General features: G+C 37.2%; 1 protein-coding gene across 2 annotated transcripts in view; it reads left to right on the forward strand.

The window, feature by feature from the left end:
* Positions 1-27,849, forward strand: part of LOC126753112 (insulin-like growth factor-binding protein complex acid labile subunit) — a 241,287-nt gene that overhangs the window by 37,355 nt on the left and 176,083 nt on the right. Inside the window, exon 2 of one of the 2 annotated variants that reach the window (XM_050464287.1) lies at positions 18,435-18,472. The gene's annotated coding sequence lies outside the window, so the exon portion shown is untranslated. The remainder of the gene's footprint in view (positions 1-18,434; positions 18,473-27,849) is intronic. The other variant, XM_050464286.1, reaches the window with a different exon arrangement.

A 27,849-nucleotide genomic window follows, 5' to 3' on the forward strand; every position in this document is an offset into this window, starting at 1 on the left:
TGGTTCCAGCAAGATGGCGCAACTGCACACATAGCCAGACCCGTAATTGCGGAGCTCTAACAAAAATTTGAAAACAAATTAAGATGAAGAAACTCCGGTTTACGCCGACTGCACCAGACTTTTCAGACAAAACGTGTAAAAAGCCAAACCCAGAAATCTTACTGAAATAAAACAGTGCAGTCGACAACGCATTCAATCACGACTTCAACCCTTCAGGCCATATGGAGGGAATTTACAGTCCATAATTTTTAAAAATAAATAATTATGGTATATAAAAAAAAAAAGAAAAAACGTTAACTTCGGCTGAACCGAAGCTAATATACCCTTCACAGGTGCATTTCTTTTAGTGTGTTCAGTTTGTATGAAAGCTATACGCTATAGTAATCCGATCTGAACAATTTTTTCGGAGATTATATTGTTACCTTAAGCAGTAAGCCATATCAAATTTCGTGAAGTTACCACGTCAAATGCAAAAGTTTTCCATACAAGAACTTGATTCCGATCGTTCAGTTTGTATGGTGGCTATATGCTATAGTTAACCGATCTGAACAATTTCTTCGGAGATTACATTGTTACCTTAGAAAATAATCTGTACCAAATTTCGTGAATATATTTTGTCAAATGTGAAAGTTTTCCATACAAGAACTTGATTCCGATCGTTCAGTTTATATGGCAGCTATATGTTATAATGGTCTGATATCGGCAGTTCCGACAAATAGCAGCTCCTTGAAGAGAAAATGACGTTTGCAAAATTTCAAAACGATAGCTTAAAAACTGAGGGACTAGTTCGTATATATACAGACAGACAGACGGACATGGCTAAATCGACTCAGCTCAACATACTGATCATTTATATATATACTTTATAGGGTCTCCGACACTTCCTTCTGGGTGTTACAAACTTCGTGACAAACTTAATATACCCTGTTCAGGGTATAATATTTATTGCTATAAAATATAAAAAAGAACTAGTAGCCCTGACAGACGACAGCGCTAATATGCATTAGCGGGCTTAATTTACATTTACTTGCGCAATTGACCCATGTTAATGCAAGTTTGTAATGCACAAAAATTCCGTGCATTTAGCTACAGCTTCAGAGGTAAACAGTTTTTATATTGCTAATTAAATTATGTGCAAGTATATTAACAAAAACAAATTTTAATATTTTTAGATGGCAGAAAATAAACAACGCACAGTTTGCTATCCATTTTTCCAATATTCTTAACTTTTTCGCACACTTTTATTTCACTTTTTTTTAATAAATAAACAAATTTCACTATCAGCTGTCTAAATGCACAAGTCTGCCGTCTGTCACCATAAAATTTCAATGCGCATTAGCGTTGCTTAAGGCGCATTAATTTTGCTCGTCTGTCAGGGCTATAAGACTATGAAAAAAGTTATTACGGTTTGTTTTTGTAACACGACTTGTGTGTCACCTTGTACTTTACCACGCCTTCTAAAACAACATACTGGACACTTTTGCTCAATTTTTAACCCACTTTTCATGGAAGTGCAGAGGTGAAAAGACTTTTCACAAAAGCTCCTCCACCAAACCATGGATTTCATAAAACAAAATGCTTTTCGAGGACTGTCAAACTTCCTCTAGCAGTGGTAGCAGTAGAATCAGATGTCTGGAATAAGTCGTAACTCTGGCACGTACTTCCAGTTCAGAACTCTTCCAAACTTCACCTGAACTGCTTATATGTTTTGTGCGACTTGATGTTTTATATGAGATAAGATGTGAACCGATTTACTAGCGCTAAGATTTGGAAACGTTCTTGGATTTTAAAAGATGCCTAGAACGACGCTACTAAAATTCAATTCGTGTTGAGGTATAAACTTCAAAATGCGCGAGTTGAAGATTAGAAGCAGTGCTTGGATATCTTCAAGAGAAGTCCAATCGACAGACATCCGAGTGAACTTCGCACTATGAAACCGCTCTAAGGCGTGAAGAAACGCAATAGTCGGCTGGCAAGGTTATGCCGATATACATAGTTAAATACTCAAAAGTCTTGATATCGAAAATACTTTAACAATTAAGCGATTTCCTTACATTTCGTTTTATATTTTTAAATGCATAAACCCTATATACATATGCCTTTAGCGTTTATGCATACATTTCAATATATATTGAAGTTATGTACATATAGTCACTGAGTCTGTTTACACTCAAATCAAAATGTGAGAGAGAAATTGAAAGCGTTTTGTAGTTTTAAAAGGATTTTTGTGTCTGATTCAAAGTACGTGTGTAGTGAACTGCAGAAAGCACACACATATATATGTTTTTATATGACTAATACAAACAGATGCACAACTTTACATGCAATAGACATTTTATACAAGCGAGAGAAATGTAAACACTAACGAAAGCAGTTAAAGCTTATGCAACAACTACAAATCGGCAAAGTGCTGGTATTTCGTTGGAATCGTAAAGAAAATAGTGAAAGGTAAATGACAATTTATTTTTGGTTGGCCGCTTGGCTGTAGATGCTGCCGCCCCAAAAGTGTGCACAAGTGCAAGCACATGTGTGCATGTGTGCTGATGCATATAAATACAAGTACATATGTATGTGTTTCGATTAAATCTGTGGCAGATTTATACACACATAGTACAAACAAACATTTGTGCAGGTGCCACACGATGTTTCGGTGTTTTGATGGTTACTTAAGTGTTCACGATATTTTCGTGGTGAATTAGGACATTTCACCGACACTCACACACACACAGTAAAGTTAAATACTCAGCGCTCACTGTCAATGCTGTCAGTGGCATTACCTTGCTGCCGGGTTTGACCAAATCGTTTGCTCACCAGGATTTTTCACTTTAAACCGTATACGCTCACCAACAACTATAAAACAGCCATACACACATGTGAGAGTGCTTTTGCCGACTGGATAATACAATATTTACACAAAAACCTTACACACGAATGGCCAAACAAATAAAGGCTCTTCGCCACAAATTGAACACAAAATGAATGTAGAAAAGACGAAAATAATAGTATAACGGTAAATAGAGCAGTGGGTCTCTTGCAGCTTTGCTTGGGCTGGCTCTGGCATAAAGATTGAAATTTTCGAATTACTCTAATAGCAAGTAAATATGAATGCAAGTGTCAACAAATTGAAGTAAGTATGTGCGCTTGAATATTTAGAATGGAAAATAAAACAAAAATAAGTAAGGAAGTGCTAGATTCGGAGTACCGGACATTTTATACTCACGCAATGTGAAAAATGGCAAAACTTACAAATTGATACACATAGGTTAAGGAAATTAAAAGCAGCAAAGCGCCTGGATTAGATGGCATTCCAAACAGAGCCCTAAAGGAAGCCATGATACTGAAACCTAAATTATTCGTAAAAATGTACAATGTGTGCTTAAAAGAAGGAATATTTCCCGACCCATGGAAAGTCCAGCGATTGGTTCTACTTCCTAAACCAAAAAAGCCTCCGGAGGAACCATCTTCATATCGACCTCTGTGCATGCTTGACACTATTGGCAAAGTATATGAAAGCATAGTAAGAAACCGCTTGGAATTAGCAATCCAGAAAGCCGGCGGATTATCAGAAAGACAATACGGCTTTATGAAAAAGAGGTCCACCATTGACGCACTATACGATGTCGTTGACACTGCGAAATGTGCAGTAAATGGAAAGCGATAGAAAGGCGGAACAAAAAAAAATTGCGCGGTGATCACCCTGGATGTGAAAATGCCTTTAACTCAGCAAAGTGGGCAAACATAATCAAAGCTCTATATGAAATACGTGCTCCTCAATATCTTTTGAAATTGTCATGAGTTATTTTAAAACAGGCGACTACTATACTATACAGATGAAGGCACTAAGAGCTACTCAATTTCGAGTGGAGTACCGCAAGGCTCGGTACTAGGCCCCCTTCTATGGAACATAATGTATGATGGGGTGCTAAGGAGACACCAACCGAAAGCTATTAAATTAGTTGCATACGTAGACGACCTTATTGTGGTACCAGTGGCTAAACACCTCGACGACCTTCGGAGCAAATGTAATGAGTGCATAAACGGTTTGCGCCAATGGTTCTCCTCAATGAGTTTAGAACTGGCTGAGCAAAAGACTGAAGTATTGCTCATAAGTACAAGAAAAGTAGAGGAAAGTATATCTCTGACCATAGGGGAGTGCGAGATTCACTCACAGCCACACCTAAAATATCTAGGAGTAATAGTAGACTCAAGTCTCAAATTTAAGGATCACCTAGAATACACTGCAGGTAAAGCGAATAAAATCATGAATGCCTTATCAAGAATGATGGCAAATAAAGGCTGCGTGCGTTCCAACCGGCGTTTTTTACTCACAAAGGTAATGAGATCGGTTATGTTATATGCGGCTTCAATATGGATCCAGGCGTTAGGCATCAAAGCATATGCCAGACAAATAAACACAGTGCACAGGCTGTCGGCACTAAGAGTTATAAGTGATGCTGCTGAAGTAATAGCCAGTATGATGCCCATTGACATCCAGGGTGACGAATACGAACGAGTATACAAATTACCAGAGCCATCTAAAGGAGCCAAAAGAGAAGAGAGAGTGAAAAGCTTAACGATATGGCAGCAGCGGTGGCAAACCTCACTCAAAGGACGGTGGACCTACAGACTAATACCGGACATCCATTCCTGGATCGACAGACGACATGGGGACCTGGATTTCCACCTAACCCTAATACTAAGTGGGCATGGGTGCTTTAGAAGCTACCTGTACAGATTCCAGCACGACTTTAGTCCGAATTGTCCGACGTGTTCAGAGTGCTTAGAAGACTCTGAGCATGTATTCTTTTATTGCCCTCGGTTTTTAAGTGTAAGGGAAAAACTTAAAACTACACTCGTTGGTAGTTTTACGGTGGAAAATAGGATGTGTCGGCCTGATCTAATTCTTTTTAGGTAACAGGATGCACTGCTATTAGAAAGGGATTCTTTCTGAAGTTCATTAAGATTTCTTACATATCGACCGATAGATGCGGTATACGGTCAACCGGAAGTTCTAAAATATTTATTACAGCTAAGGAAAGTTTGAACCGATTTGATCCATTTTTGTCGCACAGACATACTATTATCAGAACAATATTCTTATCAAATTTCAATATTATACATCACAATTGACTGATGTATGTTGTAGAAATCAGCCATTATCAATGGGGACCACAGATTTGGTGTTTTGAAAAGATATAGTCCGGTTTTAACAGTTTTGGAAGTAAAGTGAACACTAAAGTGGAAAGTTTCCACGATGTGGGAAGTTTTATTTGATAAGTTCATTGATTTGTAGTTTGCTTTATATACTGTATAGTAAAAGAAATCAGTCTTGATTTAATAGCTTGTTATATACGAGATTATCATCCGATCAATTGGGTTGAAGTTAAGCAAGTTGTTCTCGAGATAAAGGATTTTATCTAAAGATGTGCGGTGCAATATTTTTACAATTTTAAGATTGTGGCACATTTATTCAGTAATTGAAGCAATTTTAGTAGTTTTCAACCTAAACGTTATAAGGCGTGTGGGACTGATTATTTCCTGATTTTTCACATATCCACAGTATTTAAAAAAGTGCTAAAAGGGCTTCGTCTGAGCAAGATTGGTTGGTTTAGCTTTAGTCTAACAGACAGACAAATGCTCGAAATTGAAATCGTCTCGTCATCGTGATTATTAGAACAAAACCATTTTACACTCTGTGGCAACATGCTGCGAGAGTATCAAAATTTAAATTTTCTTCTCTGGGCTTTTATTTTCTGTTGGAAATAAAGGAAGTTGCTACCTTTTAGGCTTTAGTGGCTAAAAATGATAAGGCTTAAGCTTTAAAAGCACTCAATTCGAGTCGAAAATTCATTCAAAATAGGCAATATGAGAAAGCCATGTAGCCGGAGGCAAAACCATCTCAATATGAACTAAAAAAATTTCAGTTATTTATAAATTTAGTGTCATCATACGAATAATATACCTGTGATCAAATTGAAAGGATTTTCAATTCATAGTTACTTCGCTTGTTTTTCGAATTGGTAAATCTTTATTTTCAGTAAGTTGGTAGTACTGTTAGTGACAGCTATGCCAAATTTCACGTCAAAATGTTTTTTAGTATTTAAGATAAGCGTCGTTTTGTGGGGATCTAAAAGTGAATTCTTCGATTTTTACTAAATTTTACTGAATTCATTTATTCATTTATTCCCTGAAAAAGCAATGCTTAGTTAACGCACGAAATGCTTTATGATCCACTTTTTTGTAAACTAACACAAGTTGCTTTACAAAAACTCTATATTTTTTAATACCTAATAGAAATCATACAGATGGTAGTAGTAGAGTAATAGTATTATCTAGGTATGTGTCAGCTTCAGTAAAGCGTGGATGGATCCTCAGCCGCACTTTTCTTGCAATTAAGAAAGAAAAGCAAAATTTTCCGCAAATGTCGAGAATTCGGTTAATGTTGACACAAATGTCCAAGATCGATATAAAACGATTTAATCGACCAGTACTTGACCCTAGAGACATCTATTGGAAAACGGTGGAAGCAAAGTTGTAGAAATAATAATATCGTGCCGCAGCCACAGCATTCGCCTGATTTGCCTTCGTGGAACTTCTGGCTATTCAGCAAATTCACATGACCACTCCGAGGACACCCAATTGAGGATTTAAAAGCTGAATCGAAGAAGGTTTTGATGGCCATCACGACGGATAATTTTCCCATTTATAATATCAAATGGCAAGTTCGTTGGCATAAGTGCATTGCAGCGGGAGGGGATTACTTTGAAGGAGATGAAATGAACAAAATTCACCTTTCAATTTGATCACAGTAATATGATCTGTTGTTGAAAATTTACTTTATTGGCCTCAATGTTATGTCAAATATGAAATTTTCAATGAATGAAACAGTTCCCACTCACTCATTGATGTTAGGTTTCAGTCACTATATGAGTAACAAAACATCGACTGCTGTAATGCAATTTTTATTAGGTATAGCTATTGATCTGGGTATGCTAGACAACGCAGATAATATCGCAGCTTTTACGCACATATTTTGTAATTATAAATAAATATTAGTTTAATTTAACAAGATTCTATCAATCAACAGATAATGTAATTTCTTATAACATATTTCATAATAAAAAACTGTGAAGGACATAAGTATAATTAGAAGAAAACAAGAAAAAACGTTAACTTCGGTTGCACCGAAGCTAAATACCCTTCACAGGTGCATTTCTGTTAGTAACTAAGTGTTCAGTTTGTATGAAAGCTACATATATGCTATAGTAATCCGTTCTAAACAAGTTTTTTAGAGATTACATTGTTGACTTAAAAAATAACATATATCAAATTTCGTGAATATATCTTGTCAAATGTGAAAGTGGTCCATACAAGCATTTGATTCCGATCGTTCAGTTTGTATGGCAGCTATATGCTATAGTTAACCGATCTGAACAATTTCTTCGGAGATTACATTGTTGACTTAAAAAATAACATATATCAAATTTCGTGAATATATCTTGTCAAATGTGAAAGTGGTCCATACAAGCATTTGATTCCGATCGTTCAGTTTGTATGGCAGCTATATGTTATAGTGGTCCGATATCGGCCGTTCCGACAAATGAGCAGCTTCTTGAAGAGAAAATGACGTTTGCAAAATTTCAAAACGATATCTTAAAAACTGAGAGACTAGTTCGTATATATACAGACAGACGGACAGACGGACAGACAGACAGACGGACATGGCTAAATCGGCTAAATCGACTCAGCTCGACATACTGATCATTTATATATATACTTTATAGGGTCTCCGACGATTCCTTTTGGGTGTTACAAACTTCGTGACAAACTTAATATACCCTGTTCAGAGTATAAAAATCACAAAATCTTTAAAGCGAATTTTTGGAGATGAATTTTGATAAACTTCATTTATTCAGATGAACTTAACCTAATTTAAAACAGGGAAAAATGTATCTATCTTTTAGAATGTTACTCGTATATATTTGAAATATTTGGAGAGTATTTTAAGCATATTGTACTACTTAATAAGACAAAACGAAAAATCGAAATTTTTAAATTTTCATACCCACCTTATCCCTTAACTGATATGAATGTAAGTTATAATCTCCAGAATTCAACTTTTTGTAATGAATAATAATTTGAATGACAAAAGTTTTAGTAATTTGACAAAAAATTAGCTGGAAAAAATCTGAATCTATAATATCCGACCTTCGTCATTTTCTTTGAAACTTCAAAATATTAATAAGATGGTAATCAACAGTTGGCGACTTATCAAAGCTCAGTTTATTTTATGCCTATTTGTCATTGTTGTTCGCTGTCATTATGCAACACCCACAATTGTTTTGGGTTTAATTTGTTAAACTACTAATAATTTAAATCATTTCCAAGAAACACAAACAATTATAGGCCTCCAAAATATTACACTTGTTTACTGTCTCTTGCCACCCACCAAAACTAGAGTTAATACGCAGCATAAATTCGCTATAACGTCAAAATATAGCCTTAACTTAAGCAGCATTTACGCCTAATTATGGCCGAATGTTTCGTCAGAGTTCGTCAGCGAAACTTTTACGTCGCAGACATTCACTACGCAAATATGTAAGACATTAATTTCATTAGGGTAATTTCATGTTGATCTTTTTGCCAGTTTTCGCCGTCTAAATGGCTTCATCAAAATGCAGAAGCAGCCCTTTCCCCTTGGGACATAACTACTCGCAGCCTCGATTATTAAGTATTTTCTTCGATTTTTTGTTTTCATTTGTTTTTTGTTTTTTTCTTTTTTTGTTGTCATGTTGGTTTTGACATTCCCGCCTTACTCGCATCCATCTACAAATCTTCGCATTTCCAATCTCTTTTCTTGTGCGTGTCTATGCAGTGCTGGGTAATTTGTTTAATGTTCATAATTAATATGCAGTATAATGTCGCAGCAGAACAAAAACAACAGCAATAATAAACAAAGCAAATTATACTAATAAATACGACGTTTTCGGAATTCATAACTTTCTGAAATGCGAGTGGTGAGTGACACAAGTGTGCGCGCGCGCGTGTGTGTGAGGCGACAAAAGACGTGCGCCTGTAAATATACTTCGTTGTTGCTGTGGCTCAACTGTGAAATGAGATGCGGTGGAATTAGTTGAAATAGTGCCGCATAAAAGTTTGTTTTGCTCCCGGAATATTATTCGTGGAATTTCAACTGAATGGCTGGCTGACAAGCGAATTTATTATATACATTTTCTTCTTTATGGTTTGTGATTGTTTAGCAGCGCAGCTCAACTATTGACACAGTTACTTACGATGAAGAGATACAAAGATGTGTGTGGAGTTTCATGAAAAGAGCATTCGATGAAATAAATAATTTTGTAATTTGGTTTTGTAAATATCACAGCTTGAAATAGCATAGAAAAGTTCTGCGTAATTGCAAAACATTTAAAATTAAATGGAAAATTTGTAAAAGTAAATTTCTGGAAATATACAACTTTATACCCTCCATAATATTTTTGTTATTACTGTTATTACGCTGAATATTTGGCCTAAGCTCGTATATTTTTGTGGTAAGGGTTGATATTTTAGCGTTAAAACCCCTTTGAGCAATGCATGAACTTCATGGTTAGCTCTTTACCTGGTAAATAATTCATGAATATATCTCGAGAAATAAAAAACGTTTTCCATACAAGGACGTGATGTTGATAATTTGGTTTATATAGTAGCTATATGCTCTAGTGATCCGATATCGAGGGTTCCTACAAATGAGCAATCTCTCGGGTAGAAAAGAACCTTTACACACTATCAGACCGATACCTTAAAAACTGAGGGCCAAGTTAGCGTATAAACAAACCGACAAGCGGACAAAATAGACTCAGTTGTTTATTGAGAACCTTTAAATATTCAGATTTTATCAGGCCTCCGACGTTTCCTTCTGTGTGTTATAAACTGCATGACCAACTTAGTTTATCCTGTTCAATAAACGAGTTCGACTTTCAAAGGGCAATATGCCACTTATCAAACGCAAGAACGGCAACAAAGTGTTTTTTATGTGGTTTTCTATAAAATATTTTAATTGGTTTTGAGTTTAAAAAATACCAGAAAAACAAGAAAATTGTATTGTAATTTATCATTTGGACCATGCACAATAGTGATCTAAAATATACAAACCTTTGTAGCATTGAAGAAAGCGGCTGTACCACTTATCCGCCTACTTTTTCGAAGACAACCATTATTAGATTGGACGTCGAGACCAAAGCTAGGGCAAAGCATATTAAGCCCATATGTTATTTTGTTAGCTGGGGGTACTTTTCGGTAGTAAACAAAATTTGTATAAAGAAAAAACATTGTGTTTTGTCAGCATTCGTGAATATTGTTCAATCTGTATGAGGAAATCTCAATTTTATTTTCGACAAATTAATCTGCTTATATTTTTCACTTCGTTGCAATTCGTGTGAGAACATATGAGATCGTAAAAGCCTGCGCACCTGCAGCCATTACCGCTGTTTACAATTACAAAGTCATGTTCCGATGAATCAAGAGTACGTTGCTCTCTGTTATGCTCATAGAGGTATATCTCCGAATACATACTTACTCCTGCTTACCATAAATGTTGCTACCCTGTAGGAAAACTTTAAGTTATACGACAAATGTAGAGTTTCTCTTTATTTGTACCAACCGTGCATTGCAGTCCAAAAATATTCTGCATTCCATGTAAAATTTTTCGCGATAAAATTCAAGGAAAGAAGGAAAAGTCGCAGACCATATAAAGCACATATATGTATATATATATGTATATAAAGGGTGATCCATTTTGCGGTTCCCTACTTAATGAAAAACCACAGAAAACTAAAATTTAATGGATAATGTTTATTGTCGTTCTAAAGAGGATTATTTGGGATGTATTTTTGTAAGATTATCTCTTTAAAATATTGGTCGGCGCTAAGTCTCAGATAGTGCATCCGTTAAGTCCAACTTTCGATGACTCCTTCGAGCATTTCGAGTGGTAACTGGTGAAAGACACGCGTGGTGTTTTGCTCTAATCTAAGGGGGTTTGTCTGCATAGATTTTATACCTTACATAATCTCACAGGAAAAAATTTGTATTTAAAGTCATAATCTCACAGTCACACGACCAATCGACCGACCCAAAACGTGAAATTATCGGCTCACCGAAGTCTTCTCTCAATAAATCCATTGACTGATGCGATGTGTGCGAAGTGGCGTCTTGCACAAGCTGTAATTTGTACGTTTTCAATTTAAGATCTCGACTAAAATGCGCCAAGTCGTTAGTTCAAGTTGCTGCGAACGGCGACGAATCGATTCTCCATGGTCTTCGAGTACAAAATCGGATACAACTGCTATATTTTCTTCACTGCGTGCTGGACGTGGTCTATTCGGTTGAATATTATCCAGTAATAAATGCAGGGTCTCAAGATAGATGAAGGTGTTGCGAATAGTATGGTCAGTAGGAAGATTATGATGGTCATAAGTCGATCGAAACACGCGAGGCACATGCTTTGCTGAACGTGAATTTTCGTAATAAAGTTGAAAGATTTGTAAACGCCTTTTCAGGTCTTTTCATGATGGAATGCTAAACAATGTTGAACAAAAATCACATTACTATGATTTGAGCCGATTAAGCCATGTCCGTCTGTCTGTATATCTTTCAATTTTTGAGATCGATTTGAGATTGTGCACACGTGTTTTTACCCCAAAAAGCTGCTAATTTGTTGGGTAATATTTTATTATTTTCGCATAGAAAAAGTAAGTTTTGGACATTGTTCGACAAGTAGAGACTACTGAAAAAATATTGGTGTGGAGAAAAAATGTTTCTATTAAAAAAAAATACCCCATAAGTATATACGTATGATAAAGAAATCCTTAGGCTTTACGAGAGCGCCACTATGCAGCTGGTTGTGTTTTCTTTCTACGAAAAGAAGGCAAGTTTATGTCATTGAATCAACATACATGACGAGTCGGGGTAACATTTTCTTAAAAACGGGACCTCTATATTTTCCGACTGGCCACATCTAAATTTATGAGTCTCAGCGTACTTTAGCCACGGCTTGTTAGTTCTTGTTTTATTGTTGTTGCTATTATTTAATTTTAAATGGGCGAGCAAACGAATTCCATTTCGCTGCGACCATTAGTAACGTTGTTTAGAAACTTTTTACGCTAATACAGAAAAACAGCCAAAAGCAAGCAGCGGCAAATAGTTGAAAATTTATCAAAGCACAAAAACAAGAGACAACAACAGCTATGTACCATATATGTATGCAAAACAGTAAGGTAGCACGAAGGAGTGGTATATGGCAGACGAGCGATATCAGCCGAAACTTTCGGTTGTTGGCATTCGGAAATCGAATGGAAAACGGAAATACGCTCAATATGTGTCAATTCGATTGTTTGTGCTGCACTTCTGTGCAACAACGAAAACAACTAAAAAGCCAACTTTAAAACTCTGCACACACACACATGCACGTAAGTGTGTGTGTGCCGAATTTCCATTTGAAGGCGTAATAAGAAGAAGAATAAGTTGCTGCGCTAAGAACATTTTGTCATTTAGAAACTTTTCGATGTTTTCGTTGCGTATTTGTTCGCCTTTTTCTCGTTTTTCCACAAACAGTTGCGCTCAAATTGCTTTGTCAGTTTGCAAAAGTCGTCCCGGCATTGCCACACTTTTCAATGGCCAAAAGAAAAGTAAATTATTAAATTACTATCCATGCAAAGCGGCCAAAGGGCGTCGGGCAGACAATCCCCGACTTCCTTGCGGTGGCTGGTGTCAGCAAAGTTGACTTTGCCAATCTGTTTTCTGCAGCTCTTCATTTCTCTTGCTGCTTTGTTTGCTTGTTTGCGTACGTTTTTTGTGCTTAACACAATTTGGCAACGTATTGTTGCGGCATAAAAGCCTGAAACTTTTGTGGTTCCACTTGTGTGTAGTTTCAAAGAGAAGCTAATATTTGAATATTTCGGAAATGTGCGACCTTTTTACGCTTTCTCCGTATTTTCAACTTATATTCCATATTTCATAATGGACCTAATGTGCAGCTGCTATTTGATCTGAAAAATGCAAATGTCAAAATTGAATTCCGCAACTGTTCGCATTCGAAAAAAAGACACTAAATCCTTCTGATTCAAATGAATCTGTGTCGGAATTGGACCCGGTAGAGCTATGTAATAATCCGTATACATACAAGGTCTGTCGCAAAAGAAACAGGACTGCTAAAAAAACAACAAAAAATTAACATTTTTTCAAAAGTTATATTTTTTTATTCAAAGTAGTTTCCTTGTGCTTCGATACACCGTTTCGCCCGGTCAATTAGCATTTCAAATGAGTGTTTAAGGTCATTTTTCGGAATGCTCTTGAGAATATCGGTCGTCGCCTTTTGGATAGCTGAAATGTCCTGAAACCAGTGTCCTTTCATGGGCAAATGAAGTTTTCAAAATAGGTAAAAATCACAGAGTGCCAGGTCAGGTGAGTAGGGTACTGAATAATGGTTAATATGGAGCTTTTTGTCAAAAAATCAGTCACAAGCGTCGACCGATGACACGGCGCATTATCGTGCAACAGGCGCCAGGACCCTGCCTCATGGTATTGTGGTCGAGCACGACGAATGCGTGACAAAAGACGCTTCATAACACCAATGTAAAACACAGCATTAATCGTTTGGCCAAGTGGAACGAACTCTCGATGTACAATACCCTCGGAATCGTAAAAACAAATCCGCATTGTCTTTATTTTTGACTTCTGAAGAGGACCGACTTCTGATCGTCACAGAGGTCCGCACGACCTTCTCGGAATCGCTTAAACCACTCATGCACATTACTACGGGATAGGCACTGATTACCATAAACTTTTTTCATCATTTGAAATGTTTCAGTAAACGTTTTCCCAAGTTTAAAACAAAATTTAATATTTGCTCTTTGTTCAAAATGCATTTTACGATAACATCGATTGTTATCCAATTGTCTTAAAAGCGAAATGCTGATCAAACTTTTATTTCATATACCCGATAGCACCAGAAACAGTTATATTTTAAAAGTTCTGTTTCTTTTCGACAGACCTTGTATTAATGCACAATTTTTAGAATTGGAAGAAATAAACTAGGGCATCGAGCATTAATTATATGTGATCACTGATGGATTTCTCCTATCATCCCTTTATGATGGACAGCTTTATATGCATCCTCAGAAGTCGGTGAATGAGTAATATAACGGCCATGTCTAATGAGGTACCTGACGGTAGGTATAAAATTAGGGTTAGAGATCACCGTTTCACAAAACTCAATGTGGAAGTCAACAACGGAACAAAGTGGACTTCGATATCAGTCCACCGGCGGGCAGAGCGATCCTTTAAGCTGTATCGCCAGCGGCAACGGGAGCAGTTTACATTGGTTATGGTACTACTGCCAAATCAGTTCTAAAGCGCACGGATGCCACAGTCTATGAACACTAGGAAAATAAGCAGAAGGCGCTGAAGAACTCCTTCGTTCTCCTGAGCAGGTGAACGGTTCCAACTCTGGCAACAAGAGAGGACCCGGAAAAAGCCAAGGCAAAAACGAGCTACAAGCTGGCAGTCGGAATATGCAGCCCACTCCGGGGGCAAGTCCAACCTAAAAGAAAAAAAGTTAAAAAGTTTGGCTTGGTTCAGAGAGGAGGTGCAGAATGGCAGGACACACTTCACTACTAGTAACTGGTGCAATGCCTCGGATGCATCGTATGTGAATCGCATTGTGGAGTATATCGCTGAAAAGAGGCAGCGTTCGACGGAGTGTGAACCGAAAACAAGGAAGTACAGGGCAAAGCCGAGAAGCTTCACGTCAAGCACGCGAACAACAAATCGACAACAACCAAGGCAGCGGATGCAGCCAATGAGATTGTCAAAGGACATTTGATCGTCGCGCTCATAGGCCGCAGTAAACCGCGCGGACAGATGACACATAAACGGAGAAAAATAGTCGAAATGAAGCTATTGGAAGCTCCTTCTCGAGGAACGCCGAACTATTCACACCCATGCCGCCATTTGATTGAGCAGGATGGCTGAAATTCTGAAGTGTAGCGATGACTCGACGCTAACATGGTTAAAGCAAGCGATCAGAATGTTCCAAATCTGTGCAAATATGCCAAACTACTGTGGTGGATGACGAACGTAACCATACCTCGCGTGGTGGACTTGGAAAATGCTCAGGGCATTGGAAGCGTGTTCCTTTGCCTCAAGAAGTGCCACCTGGCGGACGGCGACAAAAACACTTAAAAAAAAGTGAAGTAGAAAAGGATCTCAGCGTAGAAGCGATCATGGCGACTTCACTTGTCCTACAGGTGATGGAAAAAGAACCCATTCAGCATTCTGATGGTCCAAAATCAAGCGCTGAGGTACTCCAAGTTAACCCCCACTAACATCGTCTCTGGAGCTTCTTCTCAACTTAGAGAAAATGGCTTTAGTCCAGGAACCGTGGATTGCATTGGATAACATGTTCGCTGGGATAAAATCAAAAACTACACAACATACACCTAAAACTGCGGTATTGGTTAAGAAAAATCTATAATACCATATTGACTTCAGTTTTTCCAGAGCTGAACTGACGGTTGTGGCAGTGAAGGGTGTCAAGTATGAGTCTTTACTCCTTACATCCAAAGGCAGAGCAACAAAAATTGGCGGCTACAGCCAGCAGAAGGAGGTAGGCGTTGGTGGGTACCGATGCTGTCGTCCATAATACAATTTGGGGCAGCTCCGACATCACTAGTCGTAGAGTAGGTTTACTTAAAAAATCAGGCACCATTGATTATGTGCGATAAAACCTTGCACCAAAAGTGCCTTTAAGGTTGTCATCTCAAGTTTAAAAATTGTAAAAAACGGTACATAACCGACGGTTATTAACCGTTCAAGCCACAAGACTCAGAAGACGTGAACGCCAGTGCCTATGGCTGACATTTTACCGACAATATCGGTCAATATGAGAAATATATTTGCAAAATTAGCAGAATAAACAATAGTTTAATACTTTAATGTCATTAAAAATATGTGAGAATGAAAGGACGAAATCCCTATATCGAATATATTGGAACAAAGATAAGATCTGTTTTCTTAAAATAAAATAATCTAGAGTAAGAAATTATCTGGTTAAAAATAAGACTATTACCGCGCAAACCACTTACAGACTTCCAATTTGAAATCACTAGCCAAACAGTGAATATAAATATTAAATTGATGTACATATAGGTATATATACTTCTAATTGTTTTTATACCCTGAACAGCGTTTATTAAGTTTGTCACGAGGTTTGTAACACTCAGAAGGAATCGTCGGAGACCCTATAAACTGTATATATAAATGATCAGTATGTCGAGCTGAGTCGATTTAGCCATGTCCGTCTGTCTATCCGTCTGTCCGTCTGTCTGTCTGTCTGTATATATACGAACTAGTCCCTCAGTTTTTAAGATATCGTTTTGATATTTTGCAAACGTCATTTTCTCTTCAAGAATCTGCTCATTTGTTGGAACGGTCGATATCGGACCACTATAACATATAGCTGCCATATAAACTGTACGATCGGAATGAAGTTCTTGTATGGAAATCTTTCACATTTGACAAGATATATTCACACAATTTGGTACAGATTATTTTCAAAGGCAACACTGTAATCTCCGAAGAAATTGTTCAGATCGGTTAACTATAGCATATAGCTGCCATACAAACCGAACAATCGGAATCAAGGGCTTGTATGGAAAACTTTCGCATTTGACGTGATATCTTCAGGAAATTTGGCATGAATTACTGCTTAAGATAAGAATAAAATCTCCAAGAAAATAGTTCAGAACGGATTACTATAGCATATAGCTTCCATCCAAACTGAACACATAGTTGCTAACAGAAATGCACCTGTGAAGGGTATTTAGCTTCGGTGCAACCGAAGTTAACGTTTTTTCTTGTTAAGATTTGTATGAAATATTTGAATTTTTTTTGCTATGAATAAATTCGAATAGTTCATTTTGTTTAAGCGTGTCATTATAGCGCCAATACTGGAAGTCTTTAGTTCACTTCACTTACAAATAATATGCACTTAGGATTAGTTCAAACTTTGCAAGTAGCCAGCAATCAATTAGACGTACACAATTAATTCTTGCAACTGAGATGGCTAGTGCCATAAAACTAACTATATCTCAAGTTTGAGCTTCAAGTGATGACTACAAACACACACACACAGCCAAACAACTGCATACTCACGCATCTGCTCTTCCAAGTGGGAGTGCTTTTCAGAGTCGGCTACTTATGATATTGACCTTAATCTAGTTTTCTGTTATGACGTATTTCTTCATAATTCTATTTGCCCGACATTCTCTGCGCTAGTGATGTGCGAATCTTGTTGCAGAAGTGTGTGATAATGCTCTTAAAATGTTCAGAAAGTGGAGCGGAAGTTGTATGGTGTTCTTTTGCTGCTTTACTGCAAATTGATATTTCTCTCAATATATAGTAAATACATATAGTATTTCTAATAATTTTGCATTTGGAGATATATTAAATAAATATAGTTGTATGTGGGTCAGCCGGCATAGATTATCTTGTTACTTTCATGTCATTTGAATCAACTATTCCGATATGGCTTGAGCCCCTCAATGATTGCAGTGAACTGCGAAAATACAAGTGAAGACTATACCTACATACATATATATACGTACATACACTCACATGCATTTATATTATACTTGCCAGTTGCACATATTTGCCATATATGTATGTGCGCCCAGCCATCAGCTTCTAGCACACTGTCTATCGGCTTTGGCCTCGTGGGCAGCATTACTGTAATCATATCCATAATTCCACTTGAAATGCTGGTGATCCCTTCATTTAATCCAATGTCGGCATCAACAAATTCGCATCTGAACTAGCATTTACACCTTGGCAGCCGCCTGAGGTTCCAGCCACAGGGCGTAACTGTTAATATTGGAAAATTTAATTTTCTACCACTGACAGGCAATGTGATAGATTGGAATTTTTAATCAAATGCAGTCGAGTGGACCGAGTTCGAACGTATGTATGTGTGCAGTGACTTCAGGCGTCCATCTGGTGCTGCAGCTGCTGGCAGTGCTTATCAGCGTAAAGATTGCTCTGATTACCTCTACTGCCCCTGATATGTATTTAGGCGCTGTGAGTTGATTTGTGCTACTCACTTGAAATCTGCACATATGCATGTGTGTGTGCACCTGTCTACATGTGTGTGTATGTGTTTGGACTTGGTAGAGTTTTATCGATTTTCTCAATGAATGAAAGCTATGGTTTATGAAATGAAGGTCACTAGAAAGCTGTTGGAATTTAATAAAGCGTTAATTGGGATGAAGCTCCACATATACATACAGATATACCTTATTTGTAACATAATTACTTCTATTGAATTTAGGCTGTAACATTAATAATAATATGAAATTAATGTAATTTTTCTTCTATACTTTCAGTTATATTTTGGCGAGGCATCAGTTACGAATACTTGTAAGTAAGTAGATTTAAATAGCATTATTTGTGTGTAAGCGATTTTTCTAGCAAACCTTAACTTCCTTAACCTTAATAACAATCGAAAATCTATTTTCTTTAGTACAATAATATTTTTTGTTTTCTTAAAGGAATTTATGGAAATGACCAAAATTTTTACTAAGCCTTATTAAGCGAAACATAAAATTTAATGTGTACCATATTCAATACGTTTACATGTAAATACATATATGCCAGTAATTAACAATTCCCTCCCACAACAATTAAAAATAATAGTTCAGTCATTTGCATACAATAATCGTAATAATATCGCTGTAATCCTTTAATTATATAATAAACCTATGTTTATTCATATTTGACAATAATTAAAAGCATTACGAATTTTATGGCAAAAAATCGCTTCACACATATGTACGTATATAATTGGGAATTGAATTTTTAGTCACAAAAAGCAAATTAAACGAACAGATGTAATTGAAATTAAGTAAATAAAGTTCAGTAATAACACTCAAATATTGAAGATAATTACACAAAATTTTATGAATAAAATTAATTTTAATAGTTCGTTAGAAAATAGATGTCAAAGCGCATATTTTTTGTGGCAAAAAAATCACTTTTAAACAGTGATGGTTTGTAATAAGCTTGAAATTGGAAAAAAACATTAACTTCTGTGGCATTGACACAATAATACTCTTTAAAGGTTTAAATTTTCCCTACAAGAACTTTGTTCTGCTCTTTCAGTTTGTATGGCGGCTATATGCTATGGTGTTCTGATCCCAATATATTTTCTTGAGATGGTATCGTTGACTTAAGCAAAAACCAATGTCTAACAAGTCAATTGAAAAGTTCTAGCCTACCATAGTTAAACACAGTTTTTTGGCAAATTCGTTTATTTTTATTCAATATAGTTCAATTCAAGGGTGATACACTGACTATGGCGACCCTTAATTTTTCGTTAACATTTTTATAGCACGATTTGTCCTTTGCTTCAAAATAGGCCACAGTTTAGGCGGTCACTTCATCATTCGATGAAAATTTCTTCTTGAGGACATATGTAAATGACGATCAACATCGAAACTATGCGTGAATTCATCAAAAATCAGCCGAAATCATCATTGAAATTCATGGAAATGGAATTGAACATCTCCAAAACATCGATTTATCGCATTTTGACCGAACATTTGGGCTTACGAAAGGTGTGTGCACGGTTTGTTCCGCACAAATTGACTGACGACCAAAAATTGCTCAGAATCCAACATTCGAAGGACGCTTGTGACCGATTATTTGACCAAAAATCACATTTTAACCATTAACACTCCCCGTATTCACCTGATATGGCACCGCGCGACTTCTTCCTTTTCGGAAAAATGCATTTGCTCATGAAAGGAATGAATGTAGACGTAGAGGCCATTCATAAGGCTTGCACCAGCATACTGGCGGCCTTACCAGCCAACGAGCTAAAACACTCGTTCGACATGCTTTTGGACCGTGCAAAAAGCTGTATTGAAGCAGAAAGAGACTATTTTGAATAAAATAAATTGATTTTGCCGAAAAAACCATTTCTTCTGTTTTTTTTTAAAGTCCTGTTTACTTTAGAAAGCAACTTGTAGTTGCTGGAGGCCACAAATGGAGAATACGGTGGAAGCAGCATGCATATGCCGCTATAACCTTGCTAGCCGACTGTTGCGTGTTTCAACGCATTGTGGCGTGTTCATAGTGTGCAGTCCACTCGGATGACTGTCGATTGGACTTAGGAGTGAAATTATGAGGCCTTATTTCACCCATGCCACTGCCACATATTGATGCAAAAATTTAGGTCTATAATGCTTGAACATCTCTAAACACTACTCAATCATCAACTCGTAGTTTGGTCAAAAGTTAGCTCATGCACCACCTTGGCCACATCTTTCCCATACTCCAATAATCGTGAATGATATGATGTTTACGTTAAGTTGAAATTTCTAGAGTGCCTGCAATCACGAACAACTTCACTATACGGTCATCAAAAAATATCTTGCTGACTGTTTTTATATTTACGTGGGTAACAATTTAATTTGTGTTCGCCGTCTTTGGGGCTCATTTCTCCACGTTTAAACTTAGCATACCAATCTTTGATGGTTCATTTTCCTGCGGCCGGGTCCGCAAACTCATAAGCAAGCCAAGGTTTTGCTTCAGCTGTACGTTTTCCCCTCAAAAAGCAATATTTTATCCACACTCCAAATTCCTAACAAACAAAAGTTATTTCACCCGAAATCATACATATAACTCACAAATTAATTTTCCACCAGCTGTTTTTGACGGCCACTTGTTTCAACAAGACTACACGCTAACTCACACCGCATATTAAGATTTTAGAATGAAAAAGGAGTTTCTTTGACTGGTCTTCAAGATTTCCAGATTTAAATTAAGTATCGGCAAAAATATATAAGGCTCTTTAACGATTTTCAACCCACTGAATTTGGGTGAAGTTTGGAATTATGGATATTTATTAGACTCGTCAAAGAAAGGTGATTGGTTGAGTTGATGGAGTAAAATCCTGAAATTGGACAAAGCAAAGTACAATTTAGAAACATTACGATAAAATTAGGGACCGTGGAAAGTATTTCAAACAAAGAGGGCAGGTAAGATATACTAATCAAATACTATTATTGGATTTCTTTCTTTTCATTTTACCTCGAACAGCATATGTATATGAAACGACGGAAACCCTATAAAGTATCCTTTACTTCTCAATTGCTGACTCAGTCTTAAGTAGCACCTGTTGGCAAGAGTTATTTTGCGATGGATTTTGAATCTGACGTTGATGTTGGTGTTAATGCTGGTTCCAATATAAACGAAATTATCTATGACTGTCAATAGTGTCGTGGGAGCCAAGTTGGAAGTCCGACGACTGTTTGTTTGATGACAGGAGATATTTCGCCTAACCCCCATTCACTACCAGACCTATTTGCTTCGCTTTTATGTCCAACCTGGAGAAAGCAGAACCAACGGCACGGTTGTTATGGCAAATCATCGGCGTACGCCAGCAGTTGTAAGCTATTGTGGAAGATTGTACCTTTTCTTTTCAGATCTGCTGATCGAATTATTTTCTCCAGAAGTAGATTGAATGAATAGGAATCGCCTTGTCTGAAATCTCGTTTGATATCGAATGACTCTAAGCGATCCTTCCCGATCCTGATGCAGCTTTTGGAATTGCTCAACGTCATAAGTATACTATGTTCATTTTAACGATCAGCATGACGAGCTGAGTCCAGTCTGTCTGTTTGTCTTCCTATATATACGCGAAATACTCCCTCAATTTTGGAAATATCACTCTGAAATTTTACACACATCCATTTTTACTCCAAGATCTGCTCATTTGTACGAACTGTCAATATCGCATCATCATAGCAGATAGCTGCCATATAAACTTAATGCTCAAAATCAAATTGTTGTATGGAAAACTTTTTTTGTATGACCAGATATCTTCACAAAATTAGGCATGGATTATAATCCAAAGCTTTATTACAATATCCGAAAAGTGTTCAGATCAGACAACTACAACTAGCTTCCATACAAACCAACCGATCAAAATCAAGCACTTGTATAGAAACCTTTTTATTTCGAGAATAGCTGCGGTGCAACCGAAGTTAACGTTTTTTCACCTTTCCTTTTCATTTTCGTTTAAATTTTGTTTCGATTATTTTCCATTATTTTGTTACCTTTCCAGATTACATTTTATTTACGTGACTTTATTTTACAGCCTTACTGGAAATGTAAAGCAAAATCTTATAAAATTTATAACTCTTAAATTAGTCAGAATTATTGTGTACATGTATGTGTACTTTTATGAGTTGGCACTGCAATATCTATTCAGCTGAGAATGGAGTATAAGAGGACATTTACACATGATTATCCACACATATGATAGGCTCGTTGTTGCTTTTGTATTATTATCTTACTATTTGACGATGATTTTCAATTGTTTATTTCCATTTTGATTCTCATATTACTTTTATTTTTATTTTCATTTTCAATTTTATGCCCAATTTTATTTTTATTCCGCTGTGCGTTTTATGTGAAACGTTTTCATTTCGCTTTTATTTCCATTTTCATGGTAATTTTGTGCGTAAATGCGCCTAACGACATTGTAGATTTGCTATTTATGGGCTGTTCATAAGTACATATGTACATACATACAAATAAATATCTGTGATGTAATGTATGATATATATAGTATGTATGCTGGTGCATATGTTCCTCTTTGTGCATGCACATAATTGTGGGGGCGAGCGTGCTAAGCGCTCATTTCATTCCGTGAATCATCAAGATCATCAACGAGTGGCGCGAATGGCACAGCCAGGCAGTCAAAAACGCCAAATAGGCCAATAACCTGCAAAAAAATTAAAGACACACTCACACACAGGCACACATAATATACCTACATCTACATATAGTATAAATACAATATACATATATACATATACTTGTAAAACAGTCAAGTCGCTGGTTATTCCGTCTGCGAAATCCTTTAAGGGCCGTGCAACGAAGTGAATGCTACGCTTGTTTATGTTTCTGTTTTGCTCCGCTTGCCGACACGCGTCTCATTCATTCGCTTTTTATTCTACTTCTTATTTATTATTATTACTTGAAACAAGCCACGTTTTGCCGCGTCGCCGGCGCACTTCCTCCCAGCGGACGTTGGCGTTCTTTCACTTCAGCAAGTTCAGTATTTTATATATATAAACATATTATATAGTAAATATGTATATATACATATTCTACATACACACATGTGTTGTCATGTTTTTGTTGCTGGCCGCTTGCTTCCGCTCAAGGACGTCGTATTGTGGATGTCATCGTTCTGCCTCAGCTAGGATAATGAGTCAAATTGTGCCATAAAATGGCAAGGCAGCAAGAACGCAACACTTAGGAATACGAAAGCAAAGCTAAAGGCGCTAAGCAAATATCTAACCAGCAAAAAGCGCTAACGCGTAAAATTGAAGCGAAAAAGCATTTGAAGCAACGAAATGTTGCTCTGCATATTTCGGCTCCTTCGTTGTGTGTGTATGTGTTTTTTCCCCATTTATCCTGTTCAAAATTGTGCTTTTGCCTGGTGATTATGCCAGTTCATTATTTAACTAGCGTTCTTTTTTGCGCTGCTTGCCCTTTCGGCTTGTTATCATTATGCATTTGCGTTGAGCATTTGCGCTTGTAGCCGGTTTACGCCTGCTTCCGCTTATTTCCTTTTCCTTCCCTACAATTTCCTTTACGGCAGCGCATTTCCGTTGCCTCAAACGCTTTCGAACAGACATCACTCAGACTGCACTTCACACACTACGTAAGTATTAAAAACATTTCGTGCCACTCGCGAGTAATTCAAAGTGTTTGACTGCTCAATTCCAAAACTGAAAGTAAACAGGAAAATAAACCAAAATGTAACAAATGACTAGTTCAAATGAATCAAAGCTGATTGGCTCTGAAGTAAAATAATTTATTATTCAGTGCACGAGAACTTAACACATTTCTTAGTCGAGTCTTAGTTCAAAACTGGTCTCAAAAGAGTTCGTTTTGCTATACATTCAACTATTAAATCCACTCCGTTGGAAAGACCAAGTGGAGAAGGACCTGGCTTCACTTGGAATCTCCAATTGGTTCCAAACAGTAAAAAGGAAGAACGACTGGAGCAATAATGTAGAAGAATCCATACGGTTCAGCTTTAGAGAGATAACAGCGGTTCTCCACAACTCTTGTTAACGAATTAAGGTCTCCGTGCCATGTTTGTTTCTAAACTTCGCTATTTTTTAAGCAGTACGACAAGAAGGAATCGAAAAACTAATTTACAAAAGCTATTTACACCTCGGGCTACTTAATCATCAGGTTTAGCAGCTCCACCACAAAAATGAATCGGTTAGAGCTGTAAATGATCATGAAGCTTACTAAATGAGTTGACAGAACGAATGCCCTCTCAGTTCAACCTATATAATGATTGTGATGAATGAGAAAATTCGAAAACATCGTTGGCATGTCTAAAATTATTCCAGATATTGATTTGAATGTGATCAAAGAAACCTGTATTTCAAATATATAGATAGAATACGCACGTGGATGACGATTCGTATACTTTCGAATTGTTTACATATTATGAACTTCGTTCTTTGTGATGTGGTATAACAAGATCCAGATAGAAGTTCAATACTTTGGTTGGTTGGTTGAACAGGGGATCGAAACGACACGAGTAAGTCAGCTCTAAATTGGAGTGGAAACAAACATTAAATACGGACTAACAAAAATTCTCCACAGCGAGCACGAGGGTGCAGTAGAAAACCCATTTGGTTATAGCTTCTAGTCTAGCTCCCTTCCAGACCTCTCCAACCCTGGCTACCGCTTCCCTATACAGGATGGCCGACTGTTTGTCGGCTCGCCTGATCAGCTTGTGAATACCATGATGTCAATCCGCACCAGCAGTCCGGTGTTTTTCTTGCCCGCCTTCATGAAAATCGCTGATGTAGCCTCCGCGACCCGATTCCTCTATTCTTGGAAGCCATTTTCTCTACTTCAATGACACATTCTCAGTGCTATTGAGTCAGTTCGTTTGGCGATTTCACCGACTTCAACTTCTTTGCTGCCATCGCCTACTTTCTACCAGGGATTTGTGATCCCCGTACCTACCATTTACCTGCGATCACGCCTCGCACCTCAACCCTACATACGTTTTCAACCGGCAAGCGTTTGATGACTGACTGCCCTGGTAGAAGGCTTTGTGATTCCCGAACCTACCAATAAACTAACAAAACAGAGGCACTAGTACTGGTGATCCCGCCTAGCACCTCAACCCTAAATACGTTTCTAGGCTGCAAGCTATTGATAACTTACTTACCAACGCTAGCAGATAAACGTGCTCGGGCATCCACATCCACATCCGTTTCGTTTCTTTTGTTTTCGCTATTCTAATATATTGGTGTCGCCCGGAGATATTTGACGCACGTTCCTCTCAACCTACATCTACAACATAAACTTAATAATGGTGGGAGTAGAACATCTACTCAGTTGTAACGGTGACCATCACCAGCCCTAGGTTAAACCAAATCTCACAAAGTTTCAGTACTGAAATTATGGTCCGAGTCGAATCTGAGGACAAGAGCCGTTGGTAGTTTTCGCAGATTAGTTAGCGTCCCATGATGTACCGCGCGATCTAGCTTACATCAAACAGTGCTCAGAGTTCGTTATAATTGTTTGTCGGCTCTGAGCCCTCGCAGTACCCTCTTTGCGCAGAGCTTTCGCATATAAAATTCTTGAAAAATTAAGTACTTAATATTTTTTTTGGAAATCTTGAAAGTGTCAAATATAAAATCTAACAAAATTTATTGTACGATTTAGATCTTTTGACGTTTTCGATAATGACAACTTCTTTAGACTTCTTAATGATCTTAAACAGCTAATTAATATATACGATTGTGAAATTTATAAAAGCGACTTTTGAAGATAAGATCTGACTACAAAGTATAAGTATAAGTACAATTTGATTGAATCAACTTCCAAGAATTAACCTAAATATTTTGCTTCTATTTTATAGCAATTATCCAAACCAATACTCATTTGTCAATTAGACCGTTGTCATTATTCAATTCATGCCTCATCGAATTATTATAAAATTAAGAAATTTCTTTCATCTTAATTGGCGGTGTGTTTGAAAGCTATTTCAAAACACTGCTTTGATAAATATTCTAAAGGTTTCACATAATAGGACTTGACATCAGATTATTGCTGAAATATGTTGGTATCACTAACGGGCCATAACCGACATCTCCAGCGTACTTGCCACATATGTCACCTTCATTATCAGTAAAGGAATTCTACTTTTCAATGTTGTGAACGTCTCCGCTTTGCCATGGCATTGATAAATAATCTCATTACCTGCTGTTTTTATCAGCCGCTCTTCATTGGAAGCCATGCACTACAAGAAGCCATAATTAAGGCTGAAGTGTGTTGCTAAGCCAACTGTGAGTGTATTGGTTAGCCGAGAAACTTGAAAGCATGCAAGAGATAGTGACGTCAGTGCCATTATTAGTGAACTTATCATTTGTGTATCTTAAGCTCATTACTTTCAGGCGAGGCAGCTGCGGTTGCTCTCAGCAAGCCGCTTGTGGTGCATTCAATTGTAATCTCGCAAGCGAGTATGCACAACTTAACTGCTTATGCACATATGTAAGCATATAAGTTTATATTGTATATGTGAGTATTTCACACATTCACACACTCACACATTTATGTCGCATATCCTGCCTTGTGTGGCATGAGAGCCACATCATCCTTTTAGTTGGGCAAGTGAGCGAGGACTGCTTGCCGGTAGGTGGTTAATTAACATTTGCAATTTATTCACGACTTTTCTTGCACACCAGCTCACTCATAAACAAAAGCGCAGTGCCGTCAATGTGTGTGTGTGTGTGTTCACATACATACCTAAACGTAAATGCAGATGTGAGTTGTGTTGTCGCTATTTGTTGTTTGTTGAGCCAGTAAATGTCAGGCGCTCAAAGTGACAATGGATGTTGCGCTAATTAAATCATTACCATTATCCTGCTAATTACAATGTGCTACAAGGACAAAACGTTGCGCTCGTGCTTTAAGGAAGCGGCGACACAATATGTGACAAATTATTAACTTTGTGATCTGACATATAATAGTGTCGTTTGATTGATGATGATGGGTCGCTTTTCGATTTTGCCGATGATGTTGGATGCGTGCGCGACACATGCGTAAGCATTCTAATATAGTTTGATGCGTGGGTAGAGAGGGAAAGAAGACGGATAAGTGCAAAAATACATTTATTAATCGTGCCTATCTATTTCTCATAATTGACGTAAATAACTCTCAATATTAATTAGGTGTAACGGTTTGCTGGTTTAATTATTGAGAGTAATCATGCCATGCCAGCTCAGAAAACTTGCTTTTTTAGGTATGGCGCATATGACTCAAGCAAAAGGTATTCTTACGAGGTTTAATACCATTTCGTATGAGTTCCTTCAAGGCGTTATTCAAGGACTTAGCTATGGAACTTTTTCATAAAACAGTCTTCAACCAAAATTCGGAGACCTTTTTTCACACTTTTGCTTACCCAGATATTCATGAAGATATTGCCAAGACTTATGAAATCTTTACGGTATTGTGTAACTCGCTAAAATTCATTTAATTTTTTATAGACTCTCGCCTCTACGTAAATATATGAGGTACCATTGCTTGTTGTACTAAATGAAATCGGTAGCATTGTTATTGATCTTATATTGACATTTTTTTAAGAAAAGAGTACCGCAGAAAAATGCTAGTGAGCAAAGACACAAGGAATCGATGCCGGTTATTTATCCGCTCGTTTGGTGAGACAGTCATTGCAATCCTAGGTAC

Source organism: Bactrocera neohumeralis, chromosome 3, assembly GCF_024586455.1.
Source record: "Bactrocera neohumeralis isolate Rockhampton chromosome 3, APGP_CSIRO_Bneo_wtdbg2-racon-allhic-juicebox.fasta_v2, whole genome shotgun sequence".
Taxonomy (NCBI): Eukaryota; Metazoa; Arthropoda; class Insecta; order Diptera; family Tephritidae; genus Bactrocera; species Bactrocera neohumeralis.